General features: G+C 41.0%; 1 protein-coding gene across 6 annotated transcripts in view; it reads right to left on the reverse strand.

The window, feature by feature from the left end:
* The window catches only part of LOC139621855 (kelch-like protein 29), a 200,879-nt gene extending 192,094 nt beyond the window's left edge, over nt 1–8,785 (reverse strand). For 3 of the 6 annotated variants that reach the window (XM_071478764.1, XM_071478758.1, XM_071478762.1), the window contains exon 1: nt 7,443–7,761. The gene's annotated coding sequence lies outside the window, so the exon portion shown is untranslated. Of the gene's footprint in view, nt 1–7,438; nt 7,762–7,834; nt 7,981–8,694 lie in introns of those variants that run through there. The other 3 variants (XM_071478759.1, XM_071478763.1, XM_071478760.1) reach the window with 2 other exon arrangements.
* Between the last annotated feature and the right edge of the window lie 10,806 nt (nt 8,786–19,591).

The raw sequence follows: 19,591 nt of genomic DNA on the forward strand, positions 1-19,591 counted from the left end.
AGTAACCAGGCTTCCATTTTAAGGCAGTATGAGCAATGTCCCTGCGACTGCTACATTTTTTTTAACACGTATACACCTAAATAAATGGTCTGATATTTAGGTGACACCCACTGACACCCAGTTACAGCGAATGTTGGCAATGTGCAATTTTTCAGCTAGACCCTCCTGACAAACAGTAAGGGCACATTTTAGAAAACAGTCTGTAAATAAAAACAGCCTGTCATTATCATTTGTTGCCAGATGTCGTGCAGTAATTGCTAAATACAATTAATGGCCCTGGTCATTGTGCTGCAGGTATTTATACGGGGAAATCTACTGCCAACATGAATTAATCAGTGCTGGAGTACATGCATCACAGCATTAGGTGGTTGGGATGGGTCCAATATTTTATAAGCTGTTCCTGGTCTTTGGAAGAATGCATCCAGGCTGAGGCAAACAGGTTGTAAATAGGATGATATTACAGATCACATTACACATCACACCTCCTGCAAACACATGATTTATGCATCCTCTTAACTCAAAAGCCACCTTTCAACATGCACTGTTTGAGTATATGCAAATCAGACATGGCTGTAAGTCGCTGTTGTTACGTATACTTCCATTAACTGTGAACTATTTACATATTCATTCCTCACTGGAGATAAATGATTCAGAGTTTTACCGTTGCAGAATGAGCAGATTCTTCCGCTCTCCTCAAAATAAAATACATGGTAGAGGATAAAGAAGCAGTGAAATCATAAGATGCAGGCAAACAAAAGCCTGTCACGTCGGGTTATTCTTTATAATGTATAATGGTCATATAATGATTTTAGAAGATTACTGGGAGAGCCTGCTTTCTATCACATAATCTCAAAACAGTTAATATGATTTGTTTGTTGACAAAACCAAGAAAAATGACAAAAACAAGGCAAAAACACTCCACAGCACTTCTGCTGTAGCACATTAAATGTATGCCACTGTTATGTAGTGGCACCACTCAAATGACAGCAGCGAATCTCTGATAGTTTTATTATAATTTCCCGTGGTTCTGAGAAGAAAGGCGGGGGGAAATGAGTTCAAGTGACTTCAGTGACCAGTGAAATTTGTTTTCCTCTTGAAGTAATTTGAAGTCTGGTTCGCCTCAAGCAGACAGAGCTGGTTTGAGCCTGACATTCCACCTCAAAACCTGTTCCAGCAGGCCTCTCTTTAAGCGCCACTTCTCCTCAAGGCGATTCAATTATTCAATTTCAAATAAATTATTACATAATACATCCATGTCCTTCTAAGGGCCAGTGCACTCTCAAATAATGTCTGCTATTTTCTGCATTTTTAACAGCCCAGACATACCTAGAATCGATTTTACATTTCATTATAGATGATGTTTATTCAAAAGTAGAGATAAGATAGTAAAGTACACCTTATTAAAATGACTAAGGTTCATAAAAGAGATGCCATGGGAGCTGTGGCTGTCAGATAGCTGAGCAGAAATACTCCTGCAGCCAGGCTTAATGGGAGCCTGCATAAACAAAAGAAAATGGCTGTGGCTATGGTGGCGATGAGCTACGAGAAAAGATTTTTCCATATCCACCTCCTTCTCATCCCCCCCCACCTCCCCACCCCCCACCCCGTCCATGGAGCAAACCTGCTGTGTCATCATATGGGGCTAACAGGCTTAACCTGCCCCCCATGGAGACACTCACCACACAGCAGCTTCACAGACTGCAGGGGCCCTGAGATGAAGCCTCACAGGCCCAAGTCCAAACCAAATCCTCACCTCCTGTCCCCAAACATGTCAAGTGAATTTAAGCCATTTGTGTGAGTATTAAAATTACGATAATCACTTCAATTTTTTCTCCACAGATAGACTAACTAATCTTTTGCTTTGGAGGGCAGCAAATATTTCCAAACTCTGCATGTGACGACACTGGGTTAAAGCTATGGGTACATTTGGAATTGGGTCTTTTATCTCATAAGTATGGCCCTTGGCCCTGGCTCTTGGTGTCAGCTTGCTTGCACAGGGCCTAATGAGTCTCAGCATTTTGTTGAGCAGAATAGCTTGGATCTGCTTCCTGGAAAGCATGGGAGATGGACCACATAGAAAATATAAAGGCCACAATAACACTCAGACCTGGGCTAATGCACAGCTTTCAACAAATGTGGCATGTATGTGCACAGTGTAGTGCTGGACAAGATGGACGGCTCCACAAAGGACTATGCACTTCATCAAGGCTGTTATCAGTAGCTGTTTTGTGTTCATTTTTAGGGAACAGGCCTTTTTGTTAAAGTAAATGGATTAAAAACACAAAAGATAATAGATGACAAATCTGCTAAAACCATTCTTAACTAATATACATCTAAATATCTGCAAGATAATGACTAATATACATCTAATGTATGTACAAAATACTCAAAATACTCAAATAATAAACACTAATTTATATAGTAATCCATAAAAAAAGTCATACTTTACTATCCACAAACACAAGCTAGAAGCATTTAAAAATCATTCCAATTAAATTTCCTTAGTTTCAGAATTAAAAACGTATTTAAAATGACCCAAACTAACATTTGAAAGTGAGCTACCAACTCAATTCTCCATGGATGTAGGAGGTTGAGAGCTGAGTGCATTTTGAGACCATTTGGGTCCCTGAACAGGGAAAACTGCAGGCTTTCTAGAAATATGATACCAGCATCACTAGCCCTTCAGTGACTGCGTTCAAGAGGGCAGCTGAAGAGACTGCTTTTCATAGTTCACTGATCTCTAAAAAGCTTGGGAACACTGCGTTTGCTCGTGGCCTTTTGCCCCGTGTACATTAGCGAGTATATTATGCTTTGTAATAGCCTCTGATCAAGCAAAAATATTCAGCAGCATATTCAAGCAAAGATACCACCGCCGTTGAAACCCAGCAAGGGAAGCATAAAGGCTGCAGTGGGGATGGCAGAAGATTGATTCACTGCTGTTGCGAAAGGTGCAAAATTTACTCTAGGATTTTTTAACCATGCTCATCTTTATACTAGCTATAGCTGTCAGGATTGAAGAATAACTCAGATTTTTCATCAGATGGTACTGAATTGTACTGCAGAAAGTAAACACTGGCGTCCATTTGTCCAGACAGCGGCAATGTTTCTCAATAGCTCCTCATTAAATAACTTGACTACAGAAATGCATTTTGTATTAATGGAACCTGCAAACATCAAAGTTACAAATTATTTACAGCTGTTACTTTGAAAACACCTGATGGCAAAAATAATGGCCTCGATCTGCTTTGTCTTCGTGGGAAATTTCATCTCATCCTCTCCTTTCACAGTAAACTCCTTCATCATGTCAAAGCTGCACCCAGCCTATCAACTCAAGACAGATCAAGCGTGCTCTCAGCTCTTCTCTTATCAAGCTTGTTACCTTTGATACGCTAATAATCACGGCCAGGACTTCCTGAGACCCACCATGATCAATGAGAGACTGGATCTCTTGAAACAACTGATTTACACCGAGTTTGCTTCGGCGTCACTTCAGAACAATTGACCGGCTGCGGGCCGTGGCTGAAGCCTGGATGCGGCTGTTGTCTCCAACAGGTAAAGATAATCTAAGGTTGGTCCAGCTGTCATTTAACTGACACTCTCACCATGTCAGCATGACTACCTGAAAGGAAAAGAAGATGCTGCATGCTGCACTCAGCTACCTCTGTGCACCACTTATGTTGATGTAGCAATTTAGCTATGATAGGCTGTGTTTCTTAATGCAATGCTTGCTGGGTGAATTCAAATGACAGTTTCAAGTTGAACAAAAACAAGGACGAGAAAAGAAAACAAGTATATGTTGTGAACCAATTAAAATTAAATTAAGGACTATGTAAGCATAACCCAAGACTTCTGTGTGAGCGTTATTTAAGACGTCTGTTATACTGGGATGGAAAATTTGGGGGTTAAGAAAAATACAAGCGCCACAAGGATTCAGCCATCATAAACATTTAAAACAATAGTTCCAATATTTTTGAGAAACGCGCTCATTTGCTTTCTTGTCGAGCATTAGACCCCCTTGTTTCCAAAGAATGGAAACAAGGGGGAACAGCTAGCCTGCCTCTGTCTAAATGTAAAGTAATCCTCCTACCAGCACCTGTAAAATGTATTAGCTAACTCTCTAGCTAAGCTGTGCCAACAGCAAAGTGCAAAAACATGTTGTGGTTATACAGGGAGTTACGTGCCGAGGGGGGCTGGGGCTGAGATAAAATTGATGAATACAACCACAACCAAGTTTTAATTATTTGGTCAAAATGACACTTGTGCTGCATAAAACAATGTGGCTGCTCATGCTGATATTAAGTAATTTGTAATTCTTTCACCAACAATTATTAAATATGCTGCAGATGGCCCAGCCCGTCCTTTGCATTTAGTTTTAGCTGTGGATAAAACTGACTTCATATTTATGAGCCAAGTGCACTTCAGCATCATGCCCTCCAGGTTCAAGAGGCTGTTACAGTGTTCTCATTGTTGAGTGCCACCTGAACACACAAAAGAATCATTTTTCTTTGATGTCTGAGAAAATGTTAAAGTTGCACACAGCAACACTGGGTTTCAAGTGAAGTTATATTGTAATTTAGGAGAAGACACAGACAAACCATATGGTTGCTCTGCATGATTGATGCTCTGCGAAAATGTGATAACACCTTGATCATTTTAATATTCAAATTATTTTTCAAGAGTCACTTCATTATCACCTGCTGTCAGTGAAACTAACAATAGGAATTTGATAACAACACTACAGCTTTTTAACTGCAGATACACAGATATTAAAGTGGTGCAAATGACTTTTTCCCCCTCAGTCTTTTGAAAATGTTCTAATCAAAAGGACAAGGAACAGCTTCAGCACTCTAAGATAACAACCATTTAATATGCAGTGTTTCCAGCAGCTAACACAGTTTCTTAGGCAGGTGAGCAGTGGACCACAAAGAAATGGCTAATAGTGTTTGTACTTTTCTGCTTATGCTCAACATTGCTCAGTCATTTCTGAAAGGATGCTGACCACTGCATTTGTATTACAGGTAAACTATACACAGAATAAATGCACATATTGATTCACACTAGCCTATGAAAGACACTCTAATTAAAAAAAAAATCTGCTGTGCATGTCTTTGAAATGTGATTACAAAAAACAACACCCATTTTAAACTTGGAGTTCATTTTCCATCAGGGCACAAATACATGAACAGTTGCTCTCCCATTTGATTTTGATTCAGGGTGGGTTGGTCCAGATTGGCCTTCTAATACCCACTGCTCCACCAGAATCAGTGTAATCGCTGGCTACATTCACACATTAATATTTTGCTTAGGCGAGCGGGTGCCGATAAACAGACTGGTTATGTGTACATACTTAAGAAAGGAGACAGTGGAAATGGCTCCATCTCTTCCATGCTGCTCCCTTACAGCAGCCGAGGCACCATTATGTTTATCTGACTGCTGTAACGTGAAAAACACAGAGAGCCTGGATTTCTGCGGTCATGTTGGTTGGCAGGCCTGGCACAGCTTCTGTTTTCTGCACTCTTTTTAACTGCAGTCCATCACCAGAGGCAAAACCAACGGATCACAACTTCATCCAAGTACAAGAATATACTGTACAGCATTTCATCTGTCCTGCCTTCTTTGCTTGTATTTATACTGCCCGACAAACACACCAATCAAATTATGCTCCCCTTACCCTGCAAAAGAGCTCTCCTACTTAGGAGAATGGGATGAAATAAAAACTTAATACATAAACAGCCTTCAGCCACGGTATTGTAACTTGCTGACCATAACAACGGGACTTGTTTTTCGCTTGGCCTTTACTAATAGGATAAATGCCTTGGGGAAATTTCTAAATGAATTCCTCAGGCCAAAGCGGTTCCCTTGCCCAACCTAAATCGCGTTGGATATAGAAGGATTATCCCTAATTGAGTTTATTGTAAAGAAGCTTGTGACAAACTGGAGAAACCACAATACTTCCACAGAGGTGTGCTCTGCCTGACAATGAGGCTTAGTACACAAAAATGTACACCTCCGTATATTGCTGGTGATGCTGCTGCTGCGAAATCTTACACCTACGGTGACTGGTTACTCTAAATATGCAGACAGTTCTCCATCATACACAGCAGATGAGGTGAGAAGACACCTGCTAAATGGCCCCGGCTCTGAGGCAAATGCATTGTCTTACCTCATTGGGTGCAGAGCTCCCTGCCTGTTCAGGGAGGACTAGGACTAAAGCCCTTAATCCCTGCCTTGATTCACGATAGCCTGCTAGGTTTTCAAATGTCATCAGCAGGGAAGTGTGTCCTGCTACTACTCACCAAGCTTGGCCCGGTAATACAATAACAACACCCAAGTACATCCATTTAGGAATAGAAGCACATATAGTAAAGTCGGGTGGCTGTACATCTATTTATATATAGTAACACGCTCATGCCAGAGCTCATAAACAGGTACCAGTGCCAAGACCAACGAGGATTGACAAGTGTGGTTTTGGGTATGGGAGCTGGTAATAAATCACGCTACATATGGAATGCAGGCTAAATGTGATAATACTATGATTAGTACCAACTTCATTCTTTCATCAACAGCCTCTCGCTTGCCAGGGAGAATGAAAACACCGCTGTCCATGGTGGAGTGGCGGTGTTTCCAAATGGACGGGTTCATCGGTAACTTTCTCCGCGGAGAGGGCAGCGACCCTCACCACCGGCCGCTCCCACAACTAAGACCCACAGCACCTCACTGTACCATCACATGGGACTAGTGATGAGTAATGCTCTGTTGTCTGCAGGATGGGTTCCGCAGTGTGGGCTACAAGTTACATACAGCTGTGGAATATAATAATAGGATTTCACGAATAGACGTAGGAGAATTACAGAGTACACGGAACTAGGACGCAAAAAGAAATATACTATATATTTCAAATGCAACCCGTGCACATGTGGCATTCAGGCTTGTTGAAGTGTTTATTTTGGGAACATATTCATGCAGAAATTCAAAAAGATGTAGCGCAGCGTAAAGCCACATAACATTAGTTAATGTTAGTTAACAACTAGCTAACAACTTAAGGCTCTAAGGCGTTAATTTGGCGTAAATTTCATACCGTGTCAAACTGATTTCAGTTAAATTAAGAGACGTTTCTGGATGATTTCTGTGGCAAATTAAATGAATTATCGGCTATTTCAATTTTTTCCTAGTTTCCCTCACAGGCTGCGGGACGTGAAGTTAGTTTGTCCTTTCTTGCAGGAGCGCTTGCGCACAACGCGAGCGGCGCACACACCATTTATCCGGCTCTGGTCCCCAGCTTAGGGGTGGCAGTCAAACTGATGAGCCTCCTCTCATTCATTCACGACAGAACAAGTGCCCGTGTGCCGTCTCAACTCCTGACACAAAGGACGTCCAAATGAAGCGTGCACGGAGTCAGCGTGGCGACCGCGTCCACCTCCGCTGACTGAGCGCTCACCTACCCGGCCGCTCGCTGCTCCTGTCCCCCGGCGTTTGTCCTTGTTTCGCTACGACGCTGCTTATGTATGAATGCTGTCTTTATCCCGCAAAGACCGCTGTTGCATTTTACTGCGAAAGGAAGAGCTCTGTGCACTGGCAGCGGCTGCGTGCTGGTCGGTCAGTGGCCTGTCTGAGCTCCGCGCCGCACGTCACCAAGTGGAGTGGTCAGGACTTGGCAGACGCGTCTTTCAGTGCTCGCTGCGCGGCGGCGGATCTGAGATGTTTGGACCGCTTGGACTGACTGGCACACCGTGTGGCCACTTTACTCCCGATGCTGCTCCTCCCCTTTCAATTTGTTTTGCTTACACAAGCCCTACAGCGCCCCCCACCCGCGACTGTGTGCAACTGCATGTACCTGCAGAGCTGTGGTCGCGGTTCAGCATCAGCGCGGGCGGTACAGTTCCGTCCGTGCGAGAGGGTCCTGGGATCATCAGGGGTCATTGAGGGAGCTCCAGAGATGCATGCCGACCCACATCCACACACAGATATTTTCATTCCATACTGTAGAGAGAATCAACAATTCAGATTATTTAACATCTGGTTACAGTACAGACAAGATTTCAGGCTATGAAGACATGTTTAAAATGTGCATGGGAGGGTCTCACGGAGAGAATCCCCTAATACAGTTTCTGTTTCATTCTTGGTCCAGCAGTATCCAGAGCAATGCTGTTTTTTTTTCCACCCTACCTGGTAATTAAATGCTGGCAATTACATTCACTTTGCATCCTATAGTTGTAAATCAGCCCCTGATTAGATGGGTAGAATGAAAATCAGCAGGCCACTCTCTGGCTGGATCCAAATCGCCTAAAATCGATGCCCTTTCTGCTTTCCTAACCACTTTTCCATGAACCCACTGAGCAATGTGATGCAGTCGAGCAAAGAAGGAACTACATGAGGTTAGCAACAGACAACCACGGTGTTCAGAGGATGGGCCTTTTTCATAAAAGACATTCTGACACGACACAGTTGGAAAAACAAGGGTGCAAATAATAAAATGAATGATGCCTGAATTCCATTTAGCAGCAGCTCCTTAAACAATTCGCCCACTTCTTATCTTGGCTGCCTCTTAGATAGGATACTTGTGGGACAATTAACTCAGGCAGAAACCTTTTAATCCGCTGCTTTAGACCACACAGGACCAGTAAATACTGTCCATATCTTCACAGCCTCTTTTAAAGCTTTCCAGTTGTTGCCTAAAGGGCTATTTGTTCTTACCTGATGGATTATGACCCCGTCAGAGGCACATGTTGGTTTACTCTTCCTCACTGCTCCTACTGTATGTATGCATGGTACATTCACACAGGTGTTTTCACCTTGCTTGACTAGGTCTCCTCTCAGGTCTGTCTGGGTGTGTACTCACCGTTTGATTGACATCTCCATCAGTCAATGAAGGCGGAGGAGCTTTACCATGCTCGTTAGTGCACAGTGTATTGGTGACATTACTTCATGTATAGCTGCACACATCTCCACACAGCAGGGCAAACACCTGTGTTCAAACTTACGTATGCCACAGTATCATTAGAGCATGATGTTACTGGAAGCTTTTATTTATTTCAACAGGCCTTTTTCACATGAGACGTTCTGACCACAGCACAGGGTGTAAATAATGAAAGAATGATGGCTGAGTTCTGCATCAGTTTCATGATGCTGGTATTGTGCATGCCGGCTCCTTGCTTACTGCTACACTTGGACAGAACAGCCATTGGTGACATTAATAATAACACCTGTGTTTTTTTCTGTTATGACAAGTTGAAATGTGAGTTTAGAAAAAAAAGGCCTGTGGGATGTTAATTGCTAGAGAAAAAAAAAATGCAGAGTAGCTACAAAGTAATGTATTTCCAATGCCGAGTTATTTTATTTTGTGTTTTGGTCATATGCCATATGTGTTACAGTTCTGACTAATGAGTCTGCTCTGACCCCGCTGTAGGCAGTATAGGAAGACCCACTGGATTTAAAATACTCGTGAACTTGTTTTTTGCTTTTGTTTTTGGAGGAATAAATTGTATCCAGCATATTTTGCTAGAGTTCAAGGACACATGCTGGATTGTGTTGATAGTGTTTGATTTCACTTATGTTGCCTACTTAGACCTCTCAGCCTAACAAACCCTCTCAGGGCTGTACAAGTGTTTGATTTACATCCAATTTTGCCGTTGATTTTGTTGTAGCTGGCTGCTGAATGGCTGTTGTCTGACTCGTAAAAGGGCAAGACAGCACTTTAAAAAGTTAAATATTCACTTTTAACCTCAGCAGAGTATAAATATCATGTTTACCGCAGCGTGCGAGTTAAGTATATGCACTCCAAAATGCCTGGGTAAAATACTTGAGTGCTTCCCACTCCATCCAGACATCCAGCACTGCATCAAAATGTCACACTTGGCAGAATAGATAGTGGGCCTTATCAGGGGTCAAATTCTATTTTGCAGTAATTTCAGGAGTCTTTCAGCTGTGCCTCTCAGCCATGGCAGTGTGTGAGATGGTGGGCAAGGGGGTGTAATTTGTTGCAGAGCCCAGTGAGCCTAATCTGAGCCAGCAGGTACCAGTTCAAATTAAAAAGGCCGTTTACATTGTACAAACAAAGCTCCCTATCTGCGATTCTGGTTTTATGGAATTACTCTCCCTAAGGAAAATGAGTATCGTGTTCAGTGATGGAGCAATCACTGTAGGACTATTTGATGATGAGAGGCTTACATTTAATAGCATGACTCAGAAATCAGGAAGATAGAAAGAAAGCAGCCTTGATAAAGATGCAGTACAAAGAGAAGCAGGCAACGATGGGCTGTTGTATGATAATTGTAGTGTATCTGTATCTGCAGTGACAGTTAAGAGATATCCTGTGAGTGTATATGAGAAGTTTGATATTGGGAGAGATCAGGTTGCACACAAAAAAAACCCTGAAGTATAAAAGAACATATTTGATAAAGTTTTTAACATGTGTAGCAGGTGTGTTGAATTTAAAAGGAGACAACAGGGAATAAACAGATTTACAAGAACCTGTGGCAAGTTTGCCAGCACTAGTATATTAGTTTTAATTGAAAACTGGAACCTCTTTGGAAAACAGATGCCAAGATGTTTGTCTGAATAAAGGTAAATTGTTTCTGCAATCTGTTTGTGTAGGCATGTAGAAGCACGTTTTATTATCTGTCACAAGTTATTTTGCAGTCACTTACCTAGAGTGCCAGTGATTCTGCAGGGCACCATGTTACTCATGCTCTTTACTGTACCCTATAAGTGACAAAATCTGGAGCCTGTAAACAACAGTAATTGGGCTCAGGGGGCAGTGGGGAAAACAAACCACTTCTATGAGTCTGGCTACCTTTTCATCTTGCTTTTGTGGGATTTATTTTCTGTATAATCCAAAGGAACAAAATGAAAAGAGACCATGAATTGATGAATAAAGAGGAGAGGCCTATGCCTTCCACGCAGGAGTTTTTTGTGTCTAGTGCAATAGAGTTTTTGAAAAGAAAAGTTATATAGGAGTTAGCGAGCTGCAAGAGCTGCGTGTGATAACCTTGGAACCTCTTTTTTTTATATGGTTGATGCTTTCATTCATTTCCACAGATGATCAATCACCTTCTATCTCGCTATTATTTTCTTCAGGCTATATATCAGCCTAGTTGTACTTTGTGCTTCAACACTAATGCCACTTCACTTACAAGCTGTGCTCGAGCTATTCTTTCATGGTTAGTGTGCAGTAAATCCTTGTCAAATGCTGTGCAACATTTCTATGATCCAAGTAGTCTGTGCGTGCCGTCAGTTCCACATTGTTTAACTGCCTCCACAAAACAAGTCAAAGTTTTTGTGCAACCTTTGCATTTTGTGAAACAGTTTCCAAAGGTGACTCTGAATAAATGCCCGGCAGAGTGTGAAATGGGGAAACGCCATATCTATGATAGTAGAGTTCAATAAATTAACCTCAAGTCAGGTCTCTAGAAATATTTTAAAATCAAATTACTTACAGAGAAGAGTTTGTATGGTCACACACCCAGCCTGAGCCCCATTCTGAATAAAGAGTTTAAACTGGAAATAGTATGCCCCCATGCAAAACTGACTATGAAAGTATAAAAAAAATGTAATGAAATTCAGTGGAAGAAATTAGGGATCTTATTCATATCTATTTATTATAATGTGTATACAATATCATTTTCATTGGTTAAATATGGGTGATTTTGTTTTGCTGTAACTTCAGTAAAAGGATTGTATGTTACTCTGTTGAATGACCAAATTCTAGTCTTGGGTACATTAAGCTAATTTAAAAGCTGGAACATTAACTCAGAAATGAAGACAGGATTTTTAATATCTGAAACCACTTTTGAATTTATTAGGTTAATGCTATTTGTAGTGGCCTGAATCCTATTTTCAAACATTGGAAGTTGAAGCAAATATTCATCTTTGTTTTGGTAAGAAAAAAAAAGCATTTTCCTTACATGTTGGAAATGAAATTCTTTATGATCAATTTTATAGGCTTTGGAAGATATAATGTTTAATCCTTTCATGTATTCAGTACAGCTAGGGAATAGTATAAAGACACTCCACCCTTGTGCCAGAGACTCATGCTGGCAATATTGTTTTAAGTAGAATTACAGAAAAGGGGAGTGTCAACAGATTTATCCTATTAGAAGGAAATGAAGGAGACAGTGAGTCTGCGTTTATCCATTATGAAATCCATATCTGTCTGGAAGTGAAAGAACATAGGTTCAGCCTCTGAACCACTTCTTTTTTGCAGATCATGATCTAACCACCAAAGAATTTGCTTCTTTAAATGATTAATTAGCTGCTGTGATTCTTTGATCAGCCTTGGAAGAAATCAATGACTGTTGGCATCCTCAACGAGGCACATTAAGGGCATCTTCAAAAAGGGATTCACAGCATTAAAAAAGCACAACAAGTTGGGCGAAATTTATATTCAGGATGATTCTGCTCCTGTGAGGAGAAATGAGCAGCAATGCCAAGTTTTCAGGAAAGCAAACGTGAAAGAAGAGCCTTGGGGTGGAGGTACTTGGCCTGCGTTAAATCATAATGCCACTTTTGCTGCTCATCCTCTGAAACAATGAAAGGATGTTTTTTTTTTTTTTTACCTTGCCTTTGTTTTTTGATGCTAAATATTTCTCCTGTCTAACAAGATGTTCCTTATTTCTCTGCTTGTCAGTGAACACAGGTGGTTAGTACATGGTTGAATGGCTGCCATTCTTACATTCTTTTTTTGTATTGACAGAATGTGAATTAAATTGCCCGTCCTATGACAATAAACCCTGCAAATTAAACACAATGTCCCTTTGTGCAAGCAGGTTTTGCAGTTTGAAGTGTAACTTGAGAGCAACAAGAAATTGTATTGTCACATTGCTCTTCCACCATGGATGCCTGGAAACCAAAACAATTAACAGGCCTATTTCTGTAGAGATGACCACAAACTCACACTCTTGCTGCCGCAGGTGGTGAAAGGCTCTCTTCCAATTAACAAGTCTAATTACATCACAACTCTGCAGAGTTGTCTGGCATTCATTGTGTCTGATTGTGAGTGTGCGCGTGTGTGTGGGTGTTTAGTGTGTGCACAACTGTTCATTGCAGAGGGAGAATTTTAAAAACAGCAGAATGATCAGTGGAGTCAAGGGGCAAAACTTTTTTTTCTTAATCAGCTGGATAATTGGTATGAAGAGGGCAGATACTGAAACTGAACACTAACCAGGTTGCATTGTGCATTTGATATTTAAAGTCAAAGGCAACAACTGCTGTTTTTTGGGCAGCTTGGCAGTCAGAAAGCAACGCAATGATTTGTCTACAGTCAGCCGTGATTTACATTACCTCTCATGTTTAAGTAGTTTGTATCAAAGGTAGCCTAATACATTTCCATAAAAAAATAGTGTGTGAACTGACCAAAAAACAAAACGTCTTTCATTAACAAATCAATTAAAGCCGCTATAGTCAGAATTTTATATCTATCAATATTGATGTGTATTGTGAAGTGGTCATTGTTTTTGTTTTCCGGGCCGCAAATCTACTGTCGTGGTTCACTCTCACCTCTCTCATAGTGTTGTGTTTGGCTACAGCAGTCAGAAGTCTTCTGTGCCTACTGATGCGTATATAGGAAACTGCTTGCCAACCTGACTCGAACTCGATGAGTCCCAACAACATGTTGTGTGTCAGCTCATTTTCTTGCATGAAGTTTGGGGCTCAGGTAAGGCCCTAGTTGGTTGTCCAGAGGGACAGCAGGGAGGATGCTGCTAAAACCATTTATGGTGGACGCAATCATTTTCTTCCACAACCCCAACACTTGAAGAGCTGACTGCTCCGGATTATGACTCTTCAGTCTGTTGACAAGTGCAGTTTCGAAAATGCATTTTGAGTTTACCAGCCACATTCATCTGGTTGATATTCAGAAAAGACAAAGTTGATCTATTATCTTGTAAGGAAGGTAATTCGTTATCTTCTGGTGCCGCAGTGTTACATGCTGATAGTCCAATCAGGACTCAATCTGAGTGAATGCCATGTGCAAAACAAGAGAAGAAAAATGACAGATGTGAGACTCTTTGGCGATTAGACCGCGTTGTGATGTCATCATGTTTGAAAAGGGGGTGAGGCTGTGCAAAGTGTAAGAAACCCGTTGGGGTCTAGACACTGATGGTGGTGATGAGAGGAAGAGAACGCTGAGGATCTGGATGTGGTGTGGCGTGGACTCTGATGAGCTCAACCTGGCACCGGATGTGCAGACTGGAGGTCAATGGGGTAGAGGAAGGTCACAACAGCACGCACTGAAATGACAGCTGACACCAGAAAAGGAGAATTGATTTCAAAGTTTGACAGCAATAATGTGATTGGCTGGTTGAGATAGTGGCAAAATCTGATTGGTTACTGAAAACACTTGTAGTCAAGAAGAGGAGTGAAAGAGAGAGAGAGAGAGAGAGAGAGAGAGAGAGAGAGAGAGAGAGAGAGAACTGTCTCACTCTTGGGTCTGAAGTGAGGTTCAGGGTTTAGAAGTCAGCACCAGATCCAGTTGGGTGGGGCCTGTGAGATGGGTTTGGGTCTCAGTTGTAGGCCTGTGCAGAACTCTAGTTCCCAGCTTGCTCCTGCTGACCCCAGGAGGCCCCAAATAAAATCAGCCCTTGCAGGTTGATTTGATGGTGTCCAGTGTATCTTTCAATCCATGAAAGTACTTTCTTGGACCTTGGTTTATCACATCACATATTTGGCTGTTGATGTTAATATGGGCCTGGACTGATCGAGGCTTGTATTTTTAAGTTATACACAAAATTTTATTCATGTGCAAAAATAGCCTCCAGCCATTTTCAGATTTGCAGGATGTAACAGTCTCCTGACTGCTTTATTGAAAAACCTAAACTCAACCTGAACAGAAACAAGACACTGCACGCTTCAGAGGTTTTATCTAAAATGAGAAGTCCATGTTGTTTTCTCCTTTCTCCTGCTTCTCTTGTACCTCAGTAAGGCACAAAACAACCTGTTTCACCCAATTATCTCTCCCACAGGGCACAGTCAGGCAATTTGGCTCAGTCAAGACTCTGATTCATTGAGCCAGATGATTTAAAGCTTTTGGGATCCACAAGTCAGCCCACCAGGACTGAAACTGCTCCGTGATTCTCAGCTGATATTTAGCAGTATGAGTTGCTCCACTAAAGGTTACAGAAACAAAAATAGCAATAGTTATTTCTAGTCTTCCTCATGTGTCACTCAATGAAAACCATATTTCTGAGAGATAACAAAAGGTTGTAAAGTATAAAGTTATTTAGCAGAAATGTAGTTGGATATTGTCAATGCACATGCTGATCACTGATTTGTTTATCGTGAAACATATTGTATCTTATATTCTATATACTTTTGACTTACTATACATATATATCTACAAAAGCTAGTGGCCACATACATCTTAGTAACTAAAGATGATCAGCAGTGAGATGAACACAATGTCCTTGACAAACATGGAGACGTTTATCACAAACATTAGTTCCTGTAATGCTCGTAGTTTCACACACGCCTGAGGCCTCCAGGGGACTGGATTTCCAATAATTACAGTATGAGGTTTAGTGTTCAGGCACATCAAAAAGCCAGTGCTTTATCTGACACCTGCAGTCGATATAGCTGCCCTAATGTGAGTAATGCTCATACCAACCACAGATGTCAGGGCCAATGAAACAGCTCGCTATGGCTTTATCACCATGTTAAGCAATTTGTAGGGGAAAAAAAAGATAAAGATGAAAGCTAAGAAATAACTTTTGCAGTGACCCGGCAAGAAAATGTTCTGTGATCTCTCTTCTGCTCCAGCCTACTCTCACATATACACTCTTTAAAACCATTAATGGTTGATCAATGCATCAAGTCACTCTGGATTGTTGCAATTAGAAAACAATGCCCCCAAAAGCTATTTTAAGTTGTGCGCTATCAGTGGGGAAAGCAACAGAGAGGATAATTGGGTATTGACAAAAGAGTGTGAAAAGCAGAGACAGCATGCAAGACCACTCTCCAATTTACTCTGTCATCTTGAGGCTCTGATTATGCTGCTTACTGACCAGATAATTGGGGCAACGCTTGATAAAAACAAACATTTTTAGGGTAAAGTGTCAAATACAAGCAACTTGCATAAAAATATTCAGAACACTTAATTGGGATGATGCTTCTATTTCCTGCAACTGCATGTGAGGGCTGACAAACCCATGACTTCCTGGCTCCCTGGAGTGTAATACACTGTTATTCACTGGACTGAGAAATTTTTAAAAGCATGGGAGGTTTTCATGCTTCCTTGGGTTTAAACTGATACTAAATGGCTTGTTAAAAGTTAATTACCAGATAAACGCCGTCATGTTTTCCACTACACAAACATTTAAAGGACAGTGATCAGTCCGTGTTCTTCTAGTGTTAAATCTATGCAGCCGAGGGGGTTAAAGGCCCTGAAAACTCATTTTCTCAGTCAGCCTCTTGCTATGACTTAGAATGGATTATTTCACATGACAGATTTTTGTATTGGCGTTTCTAACTGTTCTCACTGGTTTGTAGTGAGCAGGGTTTGGTTGGGAAATAATGATGACACGTACTTGCATGCACCAGTTATATTTTAACAACATTTCCATCAGAATCTGATGAAAGTTGGCAGATTGTTTGCTCATGTTGTTGTAGGTCACTGTCAGTATAATCTGATCAAACCACCACAGTCCTGATTCAGATTATCTGAGGTTTTATCTGTTAAACTTGCTAATAATAATAATAATAATAATAAAGGATGCTCTTTACCTTTGTTAATTGCTTATTTCAAGAAAAACTTGACACCAAATTTTCAGGGACAGATTACACAATGCAGAAACAATGCTGGGATTTAACCTTTAGCAGTTAATGGTCCCTGCATATCATATCAATTAGACTGCCAGGATTTATAATATATTTCTTTAAATGAATAATGGGAATATACCTTTGAATGCATGCCATATACCGTCTGCAATTTACTGATGTAAATGAACCTTTTACCAGTAGGTGTCTGTTATTATTGAGCTTCCACTCAAAAACTCTGTTGCTGAGCACCATCTAGTGTTGAAAGCAATTATCTTTAATCTCTTTTTCCAGCACTGAGGGAGAGCGTAATCTTTCCTGTACGTGCGTTATAGAGAGCTGGAACCTGCCTGGATTTGATTAAGTACATTACATATCCACCACTGTAGATAATATGGCAGCAGCCCCTCATTCATAATTACTGGCAATGCGGAAAGAACATATACTGTACTTATTTAAATGACTGTTTTAAAATCCTATACTAAATATGTTGCTTGTCGATTATTTACAGTTTAGGGAAACTAGCACACATGTGACTCACATACTCCACCTGACTGAGTCACAGGCTCCTCTGCGTTTCCGTTGCTCAGTGGGTTTTGTAACCCAGAGCCAGCAGAAGCCTCATGGCTGGGTGGAAGACAACAGAGGCCATCTGTTGTCTGTGTGTTTTCTTTGGTGCCCTGCCACTAAACTCTGCTGCCAGAACACCCAAGGGTACCCATGTGCACCTTGGTGTGCCTGGGGACCAGCTCACTGAAGCACCTTCATAGTCTACTGGCTCCACTGGGGGACGCCTGTATTCTGCCAAATCCCGCATACAATAGCAGTGGTGTTTAAAAAGGGCCTTGTTGTAGCAGGATCGTTACACAACCATGCCATTAACCTTAATTGGAGCAGCTTGGTGGAACACAGAAAAACTTTCAGCCCTCTGAGACGGCAGTGTTGTTCCTCTGGGTTAGGCTACATAAAATCGAAATGGATATTGGGCTGACTTAATTGAATTGCAGAATACTTATATTCCTGCTGAGGAATTGAGGAGTAACTGAGGAGTAAGTGCTAACACATCACTCTGGTTCTGTGTGCTGACAGAAATAAGACCATTACATAAACACACAGACGTGACATAATTTAGGGTGAATCACCGTGTCTCCTCCCCTTGCTTCTGGGTAAACATAATGACACTACTGACTTAATTCCCATATTAGATGTAATTGGGTGTAGCTAAGAAAACATACACATATGAGGAGACATTAGGGGGAGATGGGCATGGCCCCTTTGAACGCTGCTCCCAAAGTAAGTCTGTTTGTTCACCTTTTAAGGATGCTAATTTAGCCTCAAGGCTGAACAACCATCTCAATGTGAGCGTCATCTACAGTGCACATTTCACATGTCTTAGATTAAAATTTAACAAACATTAATGTTCCTTCAACATCCTGGGGCAAACCAGGTGTAAAGAACATTGTGCCTATTCAACACATGAAATGTGGGGAAAATAATAACAGGGAATTCATCAGTTTGTCAGCTTTGAGACTCTTTGGTCTATCTAGCTCCCACAGTAGGGGGGTGGTATTATTAATATCTCCCATTCATCAGAGAAAATAGCCCACAGTACTTCCTTCCTAAATCTGTTATCTCACACTGATATTAAGCTCCACAGAGATTGGATTGCAAAAGAAGATTACTGTGACAGCAGGATTTTGTGGGGCTGCCGGTCACTGTGCATGTTTTTGAAGCAGCAGTGCCACCATAGCTTACTTGGATTTTAAATTTTAGTCAACAAAAATCTTTTTCTATGAAGTTAATCTCCCATTTAGTGTTAATGGAGCACTTCCAGACCGTATGTTGTATTGTCTTCTTGACAGAAAGCCAAGGGCATTAGGTAAACACATTAAAATGCCAAAAAACAAAACTCCTCCTTTCTGAACTCCTTTCAGTGGTTTTCCCCATTAACTGAATAGATAAGGCACTGTCATAGCGTTACAATAAGATGCAAACATACATCAATTATTCAGCTCAAACAGAACCAGAGATGGAGATGTTTTAGTGTGTTTTCTAAGTCTTGAACTGGTTTGTGAATGTCAACAGCTTTCACCGTCAGCTTGACAGATTGTGGAAATGCACTGTGCTGAAGGAATAGTGTAAACATGAGATGAATCATTCCTGTCAACAGGCAAGGCAGGCAAGCAGGGGAGGAAATGTGGCTGCCTGCAATTCTAGTTTTGGCCTGCACCAGCCTTTACATCTCTATCTAATAATATTTGTAACTAGAAATGCTCTAAATTCATACCTGGTCAGATTCTGTCAAAAAAAGTGATATGTTTGCCCAAAGAGTGTTGATGAAATCTTTGTTCAGTTTAGTTTTATTAAGATTTCCCATACACAACATATGGTTGAAAACATAGGTTTAAGACATAAAGAGTTGTCATTACTGGAGGTGTGGGGTTTGACAGGAACAGGAATTTAGTTGGCAAGGTGGTCTAATTAAAAGTGTTATCAGGCTGCGTTATGGGAATTGTAGGATTATAGGACCCCCCCCCCCCAATATGTCTCTTGGGGGTTCCCCAACTTTATGGTAGTATAATGCCAAATATGAATAAGAACAACTTTTGGGTTGTCAAGTTATTAAAATTAAATATATCTAGCTGTTGATTCATTAATGAAGTGTAATAAAATGTCTCTCACTTTCTAACAAAACATCAGCAAAAGTTGGTAAATAATCATGAATGTTAATTAATTTAAAATAAGTCTGCAATTGTAAATGTTAATAGTTGTTATCAGCAAATGAATTCTGGTCCAGACAGCGTGCAGCCCTTTTCCAGACGATTAGAGATCAAATGGTCTTTTT

The sequence above is a fragment of the Trachinotus anak genome, unplaced genomic scaffold (genome assembly GCF_046630095.1).
Source record: "Trachinotus anak isolate AG129_WGS33_773 ecotype Australia unplaced genomic scaffold, CSIRO_AGI_Tana_v1 ptg000005l, whole genome shotgun sequence".
Classification (NCBI taxonomy): domain Eukaryota; kingdom Metazoa; phylum Chordata; class Actinopteri; order Carangiformes; family Carangidae; genus Trachinotus; species Trachinotus anak.